This window comes from Ailuropoda melanoleuca, chromosome 7 (assembly GCF_002007445.2).
Source record: "Ailuropoda melanoleuca isolate Jingjing chromosome 7, ASM200744v2, whole genome shotgun sequence".
Lineage (NCBI taxonomy): Eukaryota > Metazoa > Chordata > Mammalia > Carnivora > Ursidae > Ailuropoda > Ailuropoda melanoleuca.
The window spans coordinates 116,192,084-116,207,653 of NC_048224.1; positions in this window are offsets into that span (position 1 = coordinate 116,192,084).

The following is a 15,570-nucleotide window of genomic DNA, read 5'->3' on the forward strand; positions in this document are numbered from 1 at the left end:
AATGTTTTCATATTTAAACATGTTTTTAGATTGTTTTTGATGTGCCATTAGCTGTACAGAAACAGTAAGATTCTTGTTATAATTGTGGGTGCCTTTATTTATTTTCTGAACCGATCCTAGTTATAATTAAGGGTTTAATATATTATTTGACATACAAATGCTTTTTGCATCATTTTAAATTATATTACCTCTATCACTGCTCAGGGTCAAGCTGATTCTTGCAGGGACTTGTTTTTTGTTTCTTTTTAATTGAAGTCATTAAAAATAAGGAAAATAATGATAAAGTCTATTTATTGAGCTTCCAGAACCCATTTTGCTTAGTGTACAAAACTTTATTATATGGAATGATTATTTAAAATTGCTAAGCAAAATATTTTATGCAATAAAATAACACAGTGACAAAGCTATTTGAGTTCAAAGATCTTCAAGAATTCTCATTATATTTATCTACAAACTCAATTATTGTCATACAAAAAATATCAGTTGTCTCGTCCAATTTTTCAAAAATAGTTTAATTTAAAACTGATTGCAGAAAACATTTAGCAATCTTTTTTTTTTAAAGAAGCTAAACATACAACTATCACATGACACAACCATTGGACCCCTAGGTGTTTATCCCATAAAAATAAAATAAGATAAAAACTTATGTTGACACAAATACCTGCACATGAATACATATAACAGTTTTATTCATTAAAGCCAAGAACTGGAATCTGTCCTGTTGTCTTTCAACAAGTGAATGGCTGTAGAGTTTGGGGTATATCCATACCATGGAATACCGCTTAGCAATAGAGAAGCAGCTAACTACTGATACGTGGACCAACATGAATGACTCTCCAGAGAATTATGCTGAGTGAAAAAAGTCAATTCTAAAAAGTTGCATACTATATAATTTCATTCACATAAAATGTTTGAAATAAATAATGGCCTAGGAAATTAATTTGAAAGTTTTAGAAAGGAGAATCTAATTTTAAGAATTTTCCAAAGCTGTTAATGCTTGTGTAAATCCAATGTAGTATGGGTGTAACAGTGATCTAGTAAGTAGTTCTGACAGTCATAGCAACAAAAGAGGCCTCAAAATTAATAACACAATAATGATAATTACACCTATATTCAAGAGACTTATGTCTTTGACTAATTCATCATCACCCATATTTCCTAAAGCTAATTTTCATTTAATTAAAGAAATATAAATTTTTATCACTCCGATAGATCAATATGAGAAAATATTCTTAATTACTAATTTTAAATTTAATTATCCTTCTCCTTTTTTATTTCTGTCCTTCTGATGATTAGTACTATATAAAAGAGAACGTCCCTGAAAATTTCCAAAGGACAGGTGGGAAACATGTTGGCTCTTCTTGCTTACACAATTTCCTACTGAGTGTAAAATGAGCAGTAATATCCCAAATTATCCTGCCTGTTACTGGAAACTCATCCGAAGCAACCTGTCATGATGATAGAAAATTACCAGTTTTAGGGAGTGCCAGAATAACTCTGTATTTAATTTTAACAGTGTCAGATTGTAGGGCTCAAAAAGGTAATCCTGATTTTAATTAAATTAATTCTGGTTAGGTAATACGTTTGAAGATTAAACAGACATGCTTTATTACTCCTAAAATCTTCATACAAACACAACAAATTAAAAATTTAGAACTCTGCAAAAAAGGATTAGAGCAATAAATTTATTGCTGAGTTTTGACTATCACATTGGTTTTGGGGATGGTCCAGATTGATTCAGTAGCCTTTGGAATTAGATTTTTATTAGGAAAATTTGGAATTAAAAAAGGAAACAAATTATTTGCCATTTCTGCCATTAAGAGGTGGAATATATTCTCACTCCCCCTATTCCTAGGCTTGACCTGTGACATTCTTTGATTAACAGAATTTGGCAAAAGTGGTACCGCTTAAGGTCTGAGACGAGGCCTTAAGAAATTAGAAGCTACCACTTTTGCAAGCTTGGAACTTAGCCCCCTCTAAGCTAAGAGAAACTCAAAGTGCTTGGAAAAGCCACGAGAAGAACAGGAATCGCTGGTCAATAACTCTTGCTCATTTCCAAGCCAATGGCTAGTTAGCATTGCCTGCCAGACGTGTGCAGTAGTCATTTTGAACATTCCAGCACAGTTGAGCCTTCAGACAACTGCAGCCTCATTAAACATCACATGAAGCAGAAGGATTGCCCAACTGTGCCCAATTAACCTACAGAATAATTTATAAATAATAAATGGTTCTTGTTGTAGTCTCCTAAATTTTAGGGTGGACTGTCTTGCAGCAATAAGTAATTGATTTTGGAGAAAATAGATTTTCTGAATTCCAGTAGCTTCTTTTACATAATTAGCTACACACTTGGTTAATTTGGATCCTAGAGTTTCATGGTATGCAAAAAGAAGAAAATACCCAGCATATGAAATAAACAGTTTAAGAAGCCAATGCACCACACCTTCTGGTGAGAAGATTAAAGCAAAGAAAAGATAGACGTAGACTCATAGGAGGAACCACCTAATGGAAACACCAGACATATTTAGCCACTGGTACTCCTTTTCCCCTAACATCGTGTGTTAAGGGCAACAGAATGACACTAATGGAGAGAGATTTCTACACAACATGGAACTGGTGCTATCATTCTAAAGGAAACCAACACATTTTTGCATGCCCCTGGGGAGGTATCAGAGAAGCTAAGAAGGCTGATGAACAAGCCTGGGGTCAGATAATGGGGGTCACAGATGGTTGAATATCATCACCAAGAATTCCAGCCTAGAGAGGAGCAGGTGCAAGGCTTATACAGAAGCTGGATGGAACTGCTGTTTATCACCAGCAACTCGATCAGGACATAACATAAAGTTCAAAGAAGCAAGGATGATAGCAAGTATGATCAGAAAGGACCTGGAGAAAAGAATGTGAACAAGAAGCATTTCCTCCTCTCAACATTGCTATTAGGAAGGCCTAGAGCCATCCTTTATCCACAGATTATATCAAGGGGCAAGTTCTCTAAAAGACTATTCATTTGATTCTCTATTAGAGTGACTTACCGTGAGGATTCTATTGATTTGATAGAGATGGCAATGCCTTATATTAAAGTTTGTCCACATCTGCTGTATATTAGATAATGCATAAAAAGTTGAACCGAGCATAATATAACTGTGGCACAACCTTGGATTTGCATAACCAGAGATGGATCCTGCAGGGCTTATGTGTCCTGTTCCAGTTTATTGGCAAAAAAGGCAAAGAGCTGCAGGTAATCAGTCTTTCTCACCTTGGGGTTGTCTACTTGCCATGGATTGCATTGATCATTAAAATAGAAAAACACCTAGGAACACAACCACAAACTTTGTACACTCTATTGCATAGCTTTGTCATACATCTTTGAACTGCTTTTCAACTAGTCTGTAATAAATCATAGCAAAAACAACCTAACCCAAGTATAGGTCATCATTCTGTCTGATCTTTGAAGACAGATAAACTCTTTAAGGTTTGGAAGAATTATACTTTTATTTGTTAGGATTAAATACTCCTTACAACTGAATAAATTGGGAATGCTTTAAGAAGTAAAAGAAAATGAGGAATGCCCTTTTTTTTGGTACACCTAACTTGTTTTCTGTGATCTTACATCCTTGTCATATAAGCATGAAAATAAACCACCATATAAAATACTCTTTCAGTTTTGCAAACTGTATGATATTTTATTATAATGCAGAGGGTACAACAGTATAAAAGATACAACGTTAAAGGTCACAAAGCTGAAGTTCACGAATCTGCATTCTTGAATTTGATTATGGGTTTTGCTCCTCCTCTGTAAATACAGGTCAAAAATGCCTTTGCTGTCTCTCCATTAGTAATGGAGGCTTTTGAGTGAAATAACTGATGAAAGTAACTTAGATAATCTTAAATGGGAGACAGGACAGATTCACGAAATAGAATGTTGAAGAAGCCAAGAGACCTGAAGAGAGTTCTCCGCCATGAGATGTTGTTAGGTAAAATGGAGAGTAAAGAAGGAATTAGTAGTTGAATCATGGAGGAGACAAAGCAGAGCCATAAATAAACTAATTTGCAATTATGGCAGATTATTGATGAGGCATTGTGAGGTATTATAAAGAGAAATCTAGTTATCTAGGACACCTGAAGTTTTTGCTGGAGATATCTCTCCTTCACTATATACTCCCTTTAAGTGGGTTCAAAATAAATGTCCCTCAAGTAAGAGAACCTAAGTGTGTTTCTTACATGTAGCTGAAAGAATCACATTGCAAAAATCTAGCATCTTGAGGGCACAAAAAATATAAATTATGAACAATTTAACAAGTTACTTTGTCTTTGATTCAAAAACTAGTTCAAATTCATATTAAAATTTTCAGTTTGTACTTTGAATTACCCAGTTTAACTTTTAAAACGAATACTCAAAACCATAAATGATTTATTAAGAGGATTTCTGATTCGAATATGACCTTTGAGTCTTTTATCTTTATAAAAGCAACAAAGAGAATGACAAAATAAAAGAAAAAAAATTTCAGATTTCATTTTTAGTAACCCAAAGACTCCAGATTTTGGTAAAGTTTACTCAAAAGACCTAAGATTAGGTAGACTCTAAGAAGGAAGAAGTAGAAAAATGTGAAGGAGTATTGAAAGAGTCCCAAGGTAAAGAATTTTAGAAAGAACCAGTAACATATTCTTTATGAAGGTAAAAGCTTGTCATGATTGAAGAAAAAAAATCCTGTTTTTTGAAATAAGTCAGGAAGTGACATGAACCTGAACTTTCAGAACTTCCCTAGGACCATCTTTGGTCAGAACAGAGGCTGCACTTTTATAGAAGAATGACCCAGGTGAGACAACTCAGAGAAAGTAATCTGATTAGGCCCATAATTTGGAAAAGGTATGCCTTTGGGTTATTAATCCTGAAAGGCTACCCTAACCCTTGTTCAAGATTATCCCAAACTACCTTCAAATAGATATTCTGGAAAAAATCTATTTTATTCACTAATTAGTAAAAAACAAAATAAATGAGCATACATAGATACTCTGTACTATAAGGGAAATGCAGAAAAAAATATTGAGATCATGAACATACAACAAAAAATGTTGAAATATTGCCGTAAAACATTTAAATTTTATGAAAATAAGGTACTATTTATTCAAAAACAGTGATGTAGTTTTCTCTGTGAAGGAAAATTATGAAGCGGAACTATATGGCTACAGAGAAGAATTAGACAAAAGCAGATTATAAGAAAACAGATTTAAGTAGAAGTAGAAGGAGAAAAAAAATCCCCCGAGATGCTACCTTAAGGAGGACAAAGAAAAATACAACTGTGGGAAAATCTCGAGAGACATGAAGATATAAAGGAGAAGAGTACTCAAAAGTATGTGGATAAAATGAAATTGTATTTTTTAAAGGGTTTTATTTATTTGTCAGCGAGAGAGAGCCTGTGCACAGGAGCAGGGGGAGCGGCAGGCAGAGGGAGAAGCAGGCTCCCCGCTGAGCAAGGAGCCTGATGCAGGACTGGCTCCTAGGACCCTGGGATCATGACCTGAGCTGAAGGCAGATGCTTAAGGAACTGAGCCACCCAGGCGCCCCTAAAATGAACTTGTTAAGCAGGATTAAAGAGAAGTTTCATTTCAGTCAACAGTGCTAGTTTGTAAAGAGTACTGTTCTATTCGGAGACACATGAAACGCCAGACAAAAGAAGCCGATGAAAAAGAAGTTGAAGAAGGAGAAAAAAAAAAAAAAAGAAGGAAAAGGAGAAAGCAGAGAGGGGGAAAAGCAGAAGCAGGTAAAGAAACAAAACAACAACACAGAGATACCACTTGACCAAGCATTAAAATTTTCTCTACAGATTTTCATTCCAAATGTCCAACACTCAAAGAAAAACAGGTAAATATAAAAGAGTAGTTACTTGACCAAAACGCTAGAGAGTAGTATAAAATTTTAAAAAAAAAACAAGAAACGCGGAAGATGCAGCTATTTGGGGTGGCCAGACATGCACATTAAATAACCATGATTCAAGCACTTGGGGGAAAAAAAGAATATAAGCAAAAAACAGGAGATTATTAAAGAGTAAAATAGATCTTTTCAAATAGAAATTAAGAATTGTATAAATGAGATTAACAAAAGTTTAGAAAATGATTATAAGGAAATTCATGTTGTGGAATATAGATTAGAAAAAAATTCAAAGTGTACTTTAAGTACAAAGTGATACTAAAATGGAAATAAAGATTATAAAAGATATATGAACTACAGTTAAAAAGAGAGAGGGGCGCCTGGGTGGCACAGCGGTTAAGCGTCTGCCTTCAGCTCAGGGCGTGATTCCGGCGTTATGGGTTCGAGCCCCACATCAGGTTCCTCTGCTATGAGCCTGCTTCTTCCTCTCCCACTCCNCCTGCTTCTTCCTCTCCCACTCCCCCTGCTTGTGTTCCCTCTCTCGCTGGCTGTCTCTATCTCTGTCGAATAAATAAATAAAATCTTTAAAAAAAAAAGAGAAGAGAGAACAGAAAAGGGAAAATGGAAGAGAATAGGAAAGAAACAAATAGCCAAACAGATTAGGGGTGAAAATCTCCAATATTTTTAAAAATCATCCATCTGCAGATCTAACACTCTATGAGATCCCCCTGTCCTTAGTGAGGATAAATATAAAGGAAATAGCTTCTAGGCACTAAGAGGAAATGAGTAACATACAAAGACAATGAAAAATCTTAGAAACAGTCAGAAAATAAAAGAGGTAAAAAGTTCAAAAAGAAAAGAAAAAAGACAGTTGACAATGTTACAGAAACAATGTGTACCAGTCAGTTTTTTTCTGCAATTTCATATATGTAACCCTTTTACAATTTTGGTGGCTTATCGCAACCATTCATATTTTTCTATTTAATGGGCTCTTGTAAGTCAGCTGTGGCTCAGCTGATCTGAGCAGGCTTCATCATTTGGACAAGTCTGAACTGCAGGCTTCCGCTCAGCTAAGATTTACTCCTGCTTTTGTTCTAGAGCCCTATCAGGCACAGCAGCAGCTATAGAAAGCTTGTTCTTCCCAAAATGGATCACAGTAGTGGTGTAATTTTGGAACATAGGTGAGGTTCATTGGGATGCAGTCCGGAGCCGACATCCAAGAAAGAATTCTTGAGATGTCTTTGGTGCAAAATGGGGTTTATGAAAACACAACGACAAGACCCCTAAGCAGAAAGAGCTGCTGCACCGGGATTGTGAGGGGTGGCTAATTGTATACTATCTGTTGGGGGAGGTAAGGAAAAGGGAGGTTTTGAGAAAGAGCTTTCATATGTTAAAGATGACTCACAGGGTACCGGAGGCCTTACCATGGTCAAGTGAAGGTTGTTTACCCCTCTAGTAAGGCATTAACAAGTAAGATAGTTCGGAGCTTCCTGGAGGAACAGTACACTCTGCCTGCTTCAAGCATCTGTCAATGGGCTGCAGGTTATAAGGACATCTAATTGTGTTTGCATTCCCTTCTGGAAGCTAGGTTATTGATAGAAATGCTTTGTTCCTTTAGCTTGCTAAAATATTTGTAAACTGAGGGAGACTCGGGTCTTGCAGGACTATAATCTCTATAAATTAGCCATTTTTTTCCTTCCCTTAATTTTAGGGCATCCAGGAGTACCGAAGGAATGTCACATATAGCCCATGGGGGGTGGGAGGGTTATGCAGTGTCAGCTTGTGCTTTGTCCTCAGCTTGCCTTCTCTTCCCTCATCAGTAGCACAAGAGACCATGCCAGACCACACAAGCACATTTAAATGCTTACTTTTAGTCTTATAGGTAAACATTTGATTGTGCAGCATAGATAGATGGGAAAGTGTACTCTGGTTGGGAGGAATTATAAAATCGCATGCCAAAGATCTTTCTCTGTAGGGGGCAAATAATGTATTGAGAATAATTTTCCAAGCTTCCTCATAATGGAAGCTATTAAACAATGATATTAAATCTTGAAAATGCTAAAAGAAAATAGCTTCCAATTTACATTTATATTTCCAGAGAAAACTCCAAGAATATTGTACATGAACTTTTCTTGAAGAACTTTCTCCAGATATAGATCAAGCAACTAATAATGACTAAGGTAGCATAACAAAAAATACTGGTTTTGATTACTGTACATATTTAACTGAATATATTTAAGTGTAACATACTGTGGAAATTAAAGAAACTGAGCAGACATGTAAATACTTAAGCTCTAAAAATTAAAAAAATTGGGGTGAAGGAGGAAACAAATTGGGGGTTATAAGTTTTATAGTTGTCCACTTTATAATAACTGCATGTCAAAAAATTTATTTTGTATGGACAAATAGAATATCTCTCCTACTGGAACATCTCAGCTTCTGCGGTGAAGAAAACACCTGTGATAGTTCAGTCCTTTAGTTTTTCTATTTGAAAAATCATTTAAATGATCCGTTTGTTCATGGGTCTCCTTGACGACTAAGAAGTTAGCATCTGTATATTTGACTAAACATTTCCTAAGCTCATAGGGTTTTTATCATTATTAAAACAAAACAAAACAAAACACCATCTGGATCACCTACCAGCCAGTATGTCAATGTGGAGCTTATAGATGGAACACCAAGAACCTCTTCCACATTTACTTTTCATCCAGATAAAAGGCATGGTGTACCAGAAGTTTAAGATCAGGTGTGAGTGTTTGGGCAAGCTCAATGATGGTAAAGCTTCGCTCTCACATAACCTATCTTGGTGTGGATTTTTTTGGAACACTGTTCTAGCTTGGATCAGACTCAAGGGGTTTTCATTGCCTCTTATTTTAGAAAGCTACTAGTAACACTGAGGATCCCGGGTGGGGAGTTCAGGGGGCCAATAAGCTAATTATGCACCCTCTGATATTCTGCGCCATATGTGGGAGAATCTTACCTATGTTGGGATTTCAGTAGCAGAAATAGGCATTTGTATGTGTTACTTATATTTTACCTCAAATTAAATAGTAGATGTAGGGTAATAAATAAATCCATCCATACCTTTCACACACAATCAATCAATCAATCAAGTGGACAAATATTCTATATTACTATACAGAATAGTGAAAAGAAGAAAAAATACTATTTGTAAAACATAAGCGATAGAGGAGAATGTATGGATCCTTGGTGATAATTACAAATTGTGTCTAAAGTATGAAAGGTATCATAAAATTGATAATAATAAAGATAACCATAAGAACCAAACTTTATTAAGTAGCAGGGAAGAAAGTATACTGCCAAATGAAACAGAACTATTCAGAGAGAAAGATTTAAAGAAAATATAATATAGGAGAAAAATACCGTAATATGATATGATATATACCCCAGTGTGATCGTATGTCATGTTCCTAAATATAAACAGATTAATCTTGTCTTTAAAAAAGAGCAGTTTAATTCGTGTAACAGAGGCAGCTTGCACTTCTCCAAACAATTTTTCCTTTCCTATAGTCATCACATATATGGCTGACACCTCACAGGGTAACCTTGGAAGCCACCATTCTTCAGTTTATAAATGAACATAGGTAATATATCCTCTTTACAAATGGTGCTAAAGCAGTCGTGAAAATTGTTCAATTATTCCTATTTATGATTAGTTTTATTCACTACACCATGGAAACTATATTTGGTGTTCAAAATAAAAAAAGACGGTATCATCTAATGCAGCTTCATGAGAATAATTTAGAGATTTATGAAATACATTTTGACTGCTTCAGTAAGCAGATAAAAATGCATAGACCTTTCATAACTGTAAAGTCACGAAACAGGCATTTTAATTTCCTGAAAACAAGAGAAAATGCTTTTATGTACAAAATATAGGAGCTTTTTAGGGGATCACTTACTGGAGGGCATACAGAGAGCAGGTTTTCCAAGTCTGGAGAGTAATATATTTAATAGTCTGTGCTCATGTGCAAAGACTGACATAATGCTGTAATATTATATTTCTAAGAAATCTGGATAGTAAAATAGGTTCAGTGCTACCAACACTTTGCTTGTCTTCACATTTATTTGATTCCAAAGACAGATACAAACAGAAATCTGTTTATATTTTAAAAGATTAAAAGTATACTTGGATCACATCATTGGATTCTGAACAGTATTATCAAATCCAATAACATCAGTCATTCCTTGGCTTTTGGGAACAATGTAAACAGCATGTTGATGAAGTTGTTGTAAAGTAGTAAATATAATGACGTTCATTTGAAGAAAAAAATGATGGGAAGTAATTGATGTATTTCTTGAACATGCAGTCAATAGCAATGTACATATATTATTTCAAAGTATGAAGGCAGTACCAGAGAAATTAGCATAAGGAATTGAAATTTCTTGCCTCTGGGAAGGGAGGCCAGATGAAGAAAAATAAAGCTGAGAGGTGTTTTGTTTTGTTTTTTTGCTTTTAAAAGTCTTTCAGAACTAAAAGACTATTTCAGATATGTGCAATGATAAAAATAAAAACTAACTTTTAAAAAACTCAGACGTTTACAATGTTTTATCCTTAATAGTGCAGTCTCTGGCACACTTCAATTAGAAATCTGGCTCCTCACCTCTTAGCTATCTGTACCTGGGCACCGAATTTATCTTCTCTGTGGCTCAATTACCTTAATTATATAATCACAATAATAATAATAATGCCTACCTCAAAGGACCTCATGCTTGAGTTAATATATGGAAGAGTTTTAGGCTTTGCTCTGCACATAATTAAGCTCTCAATAATTGTTAAAAATTTAAATGTTGATGTTGATAGTTCTATATAATGTCTTTCTGTTGTAATTATTTCTGGAGAAAAAAATAGACACCTTGAACCCGTTCAGATGCCACATCTCTCTATAAGAACTTTCTTCATCTTTATGTAAAAGTGATCTTTCCAAAGACAATTTATCTGTATTTAATGTTAATAGGCACAATTAGACCAGTGTTGTTAAGAGATATGCAAGCCTAGGAGATTTAAAGGATCAGCAGAGTTGTCCCTGGTGTAGGAATAGTCATAGTTGAGAGTAAGAAACATTTGCAGTTTGAAAAAATGTTTAGAAAACTTCATTTTACTCACTATTTTGGCCCAACAAACTAAGGAATGTAAAGTTTGACAATATTATTTAGAAGGCACACTGAAAAGTCATGAGGGAAAGGTGACATAAATTTTTTAAAAAGTGTGTTAAAATGAGCTAGAGTTGTTCAGTATGATCTTTTTGTTTCTTGAAAATTGATCTATCATTTCCCTAAAGTTAATGTAAAGACAGCTAAATCAATGTTTATAAAAATTTCAGAATAAATTAATATACAGTGAATTAAGCGACTATGTTGTAAATATTGTGGTTATATAGTAATCAGAATTGATGTCATACATATTGATGTAGGAAAGACATTAGGGTTCCAAGCCAACGGCCAAGAAAGAATTTTTGGGACGTCTTTGGTGCAAAAAGGTGATTTTATTAAAGCACAGGGACAGGACCCATGGGCAGAGAGAGCTGCACTGGGGTCATGAGGAGTGGCCCATTATACACTTTCAAGTTGGGAGGGGGTTAGAGATAGAATAAGTCTCTAAGGAATTTTGGAAGCAAAGTTTCCAGAACCTCGAGGAAGCTAGCTATTGTTGGGAAAAGGTCACTTATTACTGTCTAATGAAACCTTAGTCATGAGTCCCTTCAGATGCATGTCGGTGGGCCGCTTGGGGGATGATTGCCAACACATATCTTGGGGGATTTAGAGATAAAAAAAATTTCTAAAGGAATTTTTATAGGTTAAAGTAGAATTACAGGATCCTGGGGGTTGGGCTAAGTTAGCCTTTTTGCCCTTAGCAAAGTATTAACATTGAGGCAGTTGAGTCCCTAGAGGAAGGTCACTCTGCCTGTTTCAAGGACTTGTCAATGGGATGTATGTAGTAAGGAAATTTAAGAATTTTTCTTCTGCCTTTGTTTCCTACATCACATATCACATGGGTGCATTATTTGATATATGATAGCACATTTAGATAGTTTTTGCACAATCTTTGAAAGCAGTAACAGTTTTATTTTTTACATTGAAAGGAAAATTTAACTGAAGAAAGCAATATGAAAGTGAGCTAAAAGCAAAAGGTAGGATATGACTTTAGAAAAGAAAAAGATTCACCTTAATCACTGTAGTGCCAAAGGTTAATTATACTCCATGATATAAGTAGCATAGCATAAGTAGAATAAAATATGTATTATAATTATTCTCTTGGAAATGACACAGCACATTGTCCAATTTCTGAATTAGGGGGCATACGATTTAAGCTGCTTTAAATGCATTTGAAACATTTTACAACAAAATTGCTGTTTTAGGCAACCGTTTTTTTCTCAATGAAATTAAGAAAGCAATAAGATCTTTCTTTAAATTTCAGAATGTCTCTATATCTAGATTATCTATACTACATATCTTTAGTAAGATTGTGTAAGAACTACTATGATACAGCTCTAATCTCTAATAATGTTTTGTTTATAAGTGTTTTATTGCTGTTATTTCCTATGGTGGTAATGGAACAAACTGATTAAATTGTAACTCACTTCCATAACTATCTACTAAAAAGTCAGAACTATAACATATGTGATGAATGAAAGTTTATTTTTTTTGTAAAAATAGTATTGGATTGGTAAAACTCTCATCTTCATAAGTAGACAGATTAGCCTTTAATAAAATATTTGTGGAAAATGGGATTAAATCTTTCCATCAACAAGTTAGAGAAAGAATGTAATTACAATTCATTGAGTATAATACAGAGACCAGAAGAGGAATTACAGTAACGATCATTAAATAATTATATAGAAATAAATGTCATTTTAGAGACATCTAGGAAAAAGGTGGTTATGAGCTCTTTAATTAATAGGATCTTCAATCTATATATCTTTGTTCTTTCAGCAAATGAAAATATGAAATGTTTACTCTTATAATCCTTACTTTCCAGGGGCGCCTGGGTGGCACAGCGGTTAAGCCTCTGCCTTCAGCTCAGGGCGTGATCCTGGCGTTCTGGGATCGAGCCCCACATCAGGCTCCTCTGACATGAGCCTGCTTCTTCCTCTCCCACTCCCCGCTTGTGTTCCCTCTCTCGCTGGCTGTCTCTATCTCTGTCAAATAAATAAATAAAATCTTTAAAAAAAAAAAAATCCTTACTTTCCAGAAACTGTCTAGGAAACTTTCTCCATGTTTAGTGCTTTGAAATTAAATATATAGGTAGTTAACTATTGAATTCTGTATTATAAAATTTAAGCATTATCACTTATATTAACTCTGAATATTTAAACATTAAATTATATATAAAAGACTATAAATAGATAGACCCTTGAACAATGTGGGGGTTAGGGGTGCTAACCCTCATGCAGTTGAAAACCCAGGTGTTAACTTTTGACTTCCCCCAGATTTAACTACTAATATGCTACTGTTGACTAGAAGCCTTACCAATAACATAAACAGTCCATTGACACATATTTTGTATGTAATGTGTATTAAAAACTATGTTCTTGCAAAGAAGTAAGCTAGAGAAAAGAAAACATTAGAGAGAAAACACATCTACAGTACTGAACTGTAAAAAATCCAAGTGTAAGTGGACCTGTGTGCAGTTTAAACAGGTGTTGTTCAAGGATTAACTGTATATAATGAGTATCTTTATTTCTTGAAAACAGAACTCAGTCTTGAGGTTAAATTCACTTTTTAACATCTGCATGAATTTAGTGTGAAAATGTCTCCCAAAAGCTCTCTCGAAGAGAAAAATCACAGGAATAATGAGTACGTTATTCTGCAAATTCTCTAGGTTATCTAGAAGGGAGCTTACTTTCGAAACTAGCTGTTGGGATATGATCAATATGTTGGAATATGTGAATGTGACAGAATCACACAATAGGATATTTACCAGGCTGTATTTATGTAAGATCTAACAACGTTTAAAAGGAAGGGTCTGATCGCACCTAACAGTGTGTTAGTACTATGAAAATCGAAATGACTTGGACTAGCATTGCTAATTGCCACACTTTGTTAAGGTGACTAAGTTTCAAAAGGCTAGAACTTTTTTTTTTTTAACAAATATAACCACTAATACTTTGTTATGAAGAGGGTGTTACAAATGAATTCACAATTTCCAGCATGGATAATCTCTGCCAAATAATCAACCCAAGTACAAAACTTACTTTAATAAAGATGTCATTAAAAGACTGATTGACATTTTCCAATGAGTATTACACTTTGTTTTGTTTTTAATAAAGGAAGGATAAATAGTAGGTTTCAAGTAGAAATAACTAAGTAACAACAACAAAACATCCAATTTAATATTTAGTCAACATATCTGATTAACTTATCAAGATGCCCAAGGGATTATCCAGCAGTTTTGCTGTCCTAAAAACTTTAAGTAATCTTTTGAAGCATTGGAATTTCAATGGGCTTGTTAACTATGACATAGCCCTCCTGGTAGAGATATTATTCTTACTGCATTTATCTGTTTGTTTCAAACAAAATCTGTGAGCATACCAAGACTTTCATTATAATTTAAGTAGAGTTGCATGAATAGAAAGTACAATGTGTTATAAAATGTTGGCTTAATATTAATTACTCTTTCAATTGAAAATAATAAAAATCAAAATTCAAAATAAACTAAGCAAATTTTAAAAAAGTGGCTAACATAACTAAAAAAACCAAAAGTAGAAACAGTTTCCATCTCTATCCTCTGAAATTTTCTTTGCCATGCTTGCTTGCATTTTCTCTTACTGCAAACGCACTTTCTCCACATGGCAGTTTAGATACTCTTGGATCGTCACTGATTCCCATGTGAACCATTTTGTTACTCCAGGGATAAGACACTTCCATTAACTGCAAATACAATAATCCAGGGAGAGGCATAACTTTGCACCACTTACTCTGGCCAGGATATTAATTTAACATATTTAATATACTGTATGTGAATTATATAAATCAAACTGGAACAAAGAATAAAGATATTAAGATTGTCAAACCACCTCAAATTAGCATAATTGGAGATGTTCTGGAAAAAGAAAACAACCAATTACTATGTGAGATAAGTATTATAAAAGGAGATCAATCAGCTATTACTTTCTACTATACTTAATAAGAGAGAAACAAACTTGTATAGATTTAAAAATTAGAACAATGATTTTAGGAAAAGAAGCTGTTCTTTATCCGATCATACATCTATTTCAATCTAAACCAATGTGGGATGATAGGACCTTTTTTTTTAACATAATAATACTAGAGCTATATAATAGAATTTTTATATATTTTGTGATGTTGACATATATGATTTATTAGTAATATTAAACAACAGATAATAAAACTGAAAAGCATGACAGCTATTAGCAATAGCAAGAGTAAACCATTAAGACCTCATTGGAGATTTAAAGGAAGATCTGAATATGTAAATAAGTTGAAGTTTAAAAAATCATCATTGTTTCCCTTTCTTAAATACGCAGATTAAATATTATAAATATGTAATTTTCTACTTCAATAATGAAATACCCAAAGGAGTATTTTTTGAAATTAGGCTAATGACTAAATAGTACATCAAAAAATTCTTAAGAATATTAGAATTTATTTTGAGTAGTAAGGGCAAAATAATAACTGCTACCTCTACAAAAAACTTCCTTAGTGCTAATTCTCATGGAAAA